Genomic DNA, 6,137 nt, shown 5'->3' on the forward strand with positions numbered 1-6,137 from the left:
CCCCTCATCTTCTAAAATAAACCCTGTAACCCAAGCTGATTTTAATAGGCTTTTGTCTACTGGATGCTACATTTCTAATAACCAAAATAAGGAAATCGTTCTCATTCACATCTTCCGAAGTCAGAATTGGTACAAAAGAATCACGTTGTGTGCATCTTGTGGGAGCTTTTAGTTCTTGATTGTCATATACATGAAAGAATAGCAATCGATTACTTTAGTTTCCTGACCTGAGATCTATTCGAAGTGTTTAGAAGGTCCTAGCAACAGCCCTGCTGAGGGCTGCCTACCACAGAGGAACACTGATGAACCAAACAAAGGCTGGAGCCAGACAGCCTGCAGCGGAACAGAGGTCAAGACACTGCCTAACGGTAGGGAATCAAGGAAAAAAAAAACAGGAGAAGCTTCCCTTGACTGCAGCAAGGTGGAGGGGCTGGTCAGGTGGGGGAAGAGGCCTGGACACATCAGTCCTGGAGACCAGAAATTTCTGCAGCAAGTGCCCGAAACAGAAAACTCACCATTAAAGATCAACTCTGCTGTGCAGTCAGTCACAACTCTTTCTTGTCTCTTCTTTTCTCCCCTCCAGCTACAACAGGAAAGAAAAGAAGAGAGTACGGACAAGAGGCAAAGTTTGAGGAATAAGCAGTAGATGCCTCCTATAACAGGAGTTAAAGCAAAAGTAGAAGGACTTGAGAATGTTTGCTCAAGAATGGTTTATTTGCTTTACCTTGCAATACATTGCATCTTGCTTAGCACTACTGGAATGAAAAGGGGCAAGGGCGGTCAGAGAACTTGAAAAGAAGGCACGGAAGAATGTGGGAGGAATCTGGGCTAGATCTCTAATGGTATTCAACACCCACAATACTTTGCATTGAAGATTTTAGAAACAGGTAGTTTATTCAGAAACCCAAATAAAAGTTTGGCTGTTTACTGTCAAAGACGATTACTGAAAAAGTCATTTCTAATAAAAAAATACTTTCACTAAACAAAACAAATAAAACCAGATACAACATTCCTCAGTTATCTTTTATATAACATGAACCTAAGAATTGAACAGCTGCCACATTTGGCTGACAATTTGGTTGACATTTTGACACATCATTCAAATTCAGAGCATTTTTCCCCTCTCTGAAGAAAATAGATTTTGCTTTAAATAGCCCATTTCATGCAGTGATACTTGCAGGCACAAATCCTTGCTTGTCATTCATGAAAAAATGTTTTAACTGGTTTGTAAATTATGAGTGATTTTTAAAAGCAGAGAGAGATTTTTGCATTTTAAGACAACAGAATTTGAATCAAAACGAAGAGTCAACTACAGAACAGGTATCACCAAAAGAAAGAGACATGATGCTGTTTGGAACTCTTTTTTTTTTTTTTTTTTTTAATTAAGAAGAAATAGCGATAACACACATCAGGATATTTAGCGCTTTTCAGCATCTTTTTCTTCAAGCACTTGTTGAGTTCCTGGATGCGGTGACTGACATGTAGCACTCCACGAGCGTAGTGGGCACCAACCACACAACTCGTCGTGCTCTGCAACGTGAGCGACGATGCTGTAGCGAGAGCCTGCAGCAATCTTCAAAAGAGGAAAGCTCTGTCAGTCGAGGATTCACCCACATGCAATTCAGCCCCCCCGTGCAGAAAACAAATGCTGCCAGACACATGCATACTGCTTTCTTATGCTATTTTTTTCAGAAAATTTTCTAAAAGTGTTGCAGTTTATTCCACTTGATTTCTTAAGTTTGTGTCTATATCCGTATTTAAATTCTCATTCGGACTCAAATCCTGTTGTCCAATAATGTGAAAATCTTACTGTGCTTTTGAGAGTCACTCAAAATTTGACAAATAAAACATTTTCACATGAAACAAAGCTCACGCCTAGCCTCACAAGACTTAGCTCCCTTCCTTTTCTTATTTATGGTCATACAGAAACATTTTAAGAGATTATGAAACATTTTTAAAAGGCTTTGTTAGCTTAGGGCCTGTTAACCTCTGTGGAAACTGAGAGACTTTCAGGACATGGTCACACATCAAACCTGCGTGCGCAACGATGGTGGCAATAGAATTGAGGGCTCCCAAGAGAAGAGCAACAAATCTGCTCATCTCTTCTGGCTTTTCAAAGATCATTAAGATCTATCTTTGGGAGAAAGAATGCGAAGGAGTTGCCCTTAGGGCTTCAGAGGTCTTCCAGTGGAGCTCTTCCCTTCCCAGTTTCTTTTTCCTGGACAGGATATCTGGCCCTGAACATCTTCCTTCACTAGATGAACTGTTATTAAACATTACTGTGCTTGCTTAGTTGTTTTCTTGCTTTCCAGAATGCACAGCAGAAAGCAGTCACAGTCTTAACACCAAGCAGGAGAAATGCTGCATTATTCTGACGGTGATTTTCCTACGCCCTGGCAGACTACTTCACACTGGTAGTACCTTGGCATGGCCATCACTTTTGCTCTGTGTTTTAAATTGATTAGCTTTCTAGGCTGCTTTGGCTTCTGAGACAGGTTTTATCTTGACAACATGCTGAGACTACAGCTGTCTGGGCAAGTTATCTGCAACTAATAAAACTCTACATTTATTTCTTTTTCTGATATTTGACTAAATGAAAAAAAGCTTCTGTTGAGCAGTAAGCATTCTATTCTCATTAAAAAAAATTGTAAGGAAAGAAACCTCACGACTCCTCATCTGCCTTGTTAAATATAGATGCCATACAAAATACTAATGACAAACACCCTCCAGAGAGATCGAAGTCCTGCAAGTGAAAAACAAACCCCACTGTTGTGAAATACTTTATGTATGTAGTGTGATTTTCTAAGCATGCACAATACTCCCTACATGCTGTGCCCTAAGCCATGGTCCTAGTACTGCTACACAATTCTCATTTCAGCAGCTTGACATTGTAGGAACAACGTAGATATAAGAGACATTAATGTAGAAGTTGAATATCCAAATTTTAAATTTTCAGTATAAAACGCTGCCGTGAAGTGCAAGGAAAATGGTTTACTTTAAGATTACTGGTATATTCAAGTGTTATACACATAAGTTATATAAGCAAGCTCATAAACTTTCCCAAAATTACATTGCTAAATATATTCAGGTAGAAAAATTAACATTCCCTAGAAAGCTATTTTGACTTTCAGAACAGAGTCGTCTCATACAGAATAAGAAATGTTACTTGGTGATGCTTACCTAAGAAAGTTAAGCAAGTTTTAATTTGCACTGCAGAATGGAGTTGCATATTACTATAAAACACTGTCTTTTGAAGTGTCATAAGTTATAAATGTTGGTTAAATTATGAAAAGATACTTCATATTCCCAGTGCAATATAGAAAAAAGGGTAATCAACACATCGCTATACTGGTTTTTGATGAAGTAAACAGCATTTTAAACTGTAAACTCCTCAGAACAGTCATCTCCTTATTCTTTCAAGCAGTTTGTAAAACACCAGGACGATTTCCAGTACCCTTTAAATACAAATAATATTGTTAATTTCAAAAATTTTCCATGAAACTAAGTTCTTGCCAACAAGGCCTAAAAAGTTCCTAGGAAGATGAAAGCTGACTCAGCAACAATAATATTCATAACTGTGAATGTCATTTACCATTCTTGCCAGCTCCTCAACCTCAACTTTGGCCTGGTAGATAATGTTACGGTTGCACCAGTTCTGAAACCTTCAGCCTACTTAAGAGTTTCATGATCTAACTAGTTCTTGAACAGCTGAAAATGCCCACAGTTGCTTCAATATTCCAGTTAAAAAATGTAAACCAGCAAAAATTCTTCATACAAAGCAGGTTACCGTCTCTCACCATACCTCATTTCCTACAGACAGAGCAAATTCTAATTTATTTAGTTTAGCACGTCCTTCTGTATTAGCTATGAAGCTTTCTAGCTTGAAAAAGGGAAAAATCTAATTAACTTGCTTAATATCTACACTGAAATTGAAGTTTAGCACGGTACTCCATCAAAATGGAAATGTTTTTTTTCCCCCATTCCCATCTCAAACCCATACAAGGCATGAAATGTCAAAGCATTCAGCAGCAAGTAGTTTGAAAAGGGAAATAGAGCCACGTGAACATCACTTAGAATTGCTCGTGTCCAGTTCTAGTTTTGCCACTCTTGGCGACATGGCAAGGAGGAAAGACTAATTTATAACCAAGGTCTTATTAAATACTACAGCTTCCTGCAAGGGAAATAGTAGTCTACCTACAACCAAGCCGAAGATTTTATTTCCTTCCACGTTAACCTTGCAAGCACTGCAAATAAGCACAAGAAATTTAGACAGAAAAATGTGAGAACTTTTTGACTGTCGCTCTTAACATCTACTATGACAACACCTACTAGTGATGAAATTTTGCATGCTCGGGGAATTATCTGAGAAGTCCTATCACAGCTTTAAATAAAAAAGATGGACAGGGGTTTGCAAAAATTGGGTAATCTAAAAAGGCTTTAATGGTTAGCTTACAGCAGAAGTCAAGCCAGTCACCAGATCACACCGGGCACAGAATATGTTCTCTCTACTGGAACTTTTTTTGCAAAATTATTTCCTTAGCTCTATATTTCTCAGACAGTTTATTAGCTTGAACCCCGTCTCCTACACTTGCGAAAGTTCATAGCAGTTGAAAGACTGGAAATTATTTCCAGGAGCTCTTCTCTCCACAAACAGTACACAGAGGTACTGCTCGTGACACCCCGAGCCCCTCTTTCCAAGCAGTCGGGTACAGGGGTTGACTGACTAGGGTGAAAGCCGATGAAGTCCAGTGTGCAGTAGCTCATGCAGGCAGCGGAGTCCATCACCGTGATGGAGAAAGATACCACACTGTGTAGTACATTTTATAAAATGGATTCCAAAGTCATTTAAACAGTGAAAGCAAAAATGTGACTAAGAACATTATGTGCTTTTTCACTGGCAAGACTCCCACAGACTTTATTAAGAACAGATAGTCTGTCCCTGGATGTTCTTAGGATTTCATCATTCAAAATTAATCCATTTGCATAATCTGTGCTGTAAGCGAGGCCAGGATATTCTTTTCTTTTTACCACTGGTAGCAAAAAGTAATCAGAGTCCTTATCTCTGCTCCTGTTTTGACCTACTCCAAAAAAATACACCACGAAACCAACTCGTCATGTTTTTAAAGGACACAAGCTCTCAAAGTTACCTTTAAAAATGCAAAAATTAGAAGGTAAGAAAAAATGGGGGGGTGAGGAGGAGAGAAAAGGTTCTATCTATAACTGTAGCTCGCTCTATTCTAAGAACTGTTGTCATAATTCTTTTTCTTCCCTCCTTTTTGGCCTGCTTCTACGTTCCAACTTTTCTGAAGCACAGGAAATCTCACCTACAGAGAAAGTTGCATAGCAGAATGAGGCTTTAACCTTCCTGGCGTGTTTTATATACCTGTTTTTTATATCTGTGTTCTCACAGATATACTAACAATTGGGGGGGGTGAAGAAAAGAAAAAAACCAGCACAAACAAAAAAAGGTGTAAGAACAGCTTCACCAAAAGAGAAATAATCTGTGAAAGCTTAATGATTGGAATTAAAGAGGACAGACGATATGGTACCTCTTTGCCTCACAAGTTTCTGGGATTTTTAAAAAAGTTCTTTGTTCTTTCTGTTACGTAGCGGATGTTCTAATTGTGATGATAAAAGTTATTTTTACAGCACCGTAACAGCTAAATGCAAATAATGCCAAGAACAGCAGCTGTGTTTTAAGCAACACGTGGTGGCTCTAATTGATAATTTAATAGCAATTCTAATGTAATACAGTAAATATGAATACGAAATATAGTAGCGGAAAAAGTATGTATGTACTCAGCAAGCTACAGCAGCCAGACAGAAACAATGCAATTGAGCATTATGTTTTCAGGACTATATATTCATAGTACATTAAGAAAAGCGTTCACACTTTTCAAACAGAGCCACACCCAATTAACTGTTCTTCAGGTTTACGTGTAGAAATTATTCTGGTGCAGAAACAGCATTGGTAGAAATAGTTGGCGTGCACCACATCATGGGCAACTGTACTTACAGAAGGATGAGAGACTATCACAGATGAGCCCTCTGAGCCTGAAGAGCGAATCTGTACCGTCTCCAGGTCACAGTGAGGCAGGCAGACACAGGCTGCGGGACTATTTCTTTCCAGGCCCTGT

The sequence above is a fragment of the Phaethon lepturus genome, unplaced genomic scaffold, assembly GCF_000687285.1.
Source record: "Phaethon lepturus isolate BGI_N335 unplaced genomic scaffold, ASM68728v1 scaffold4799, whole genome shotgun sequence".
Lineage (NCBI taxonomy): Eukaryota > Metazoa > Chordata > Aves > Phaethontiformes > Phaethontidae > Phaethon > Phaethon lepturus.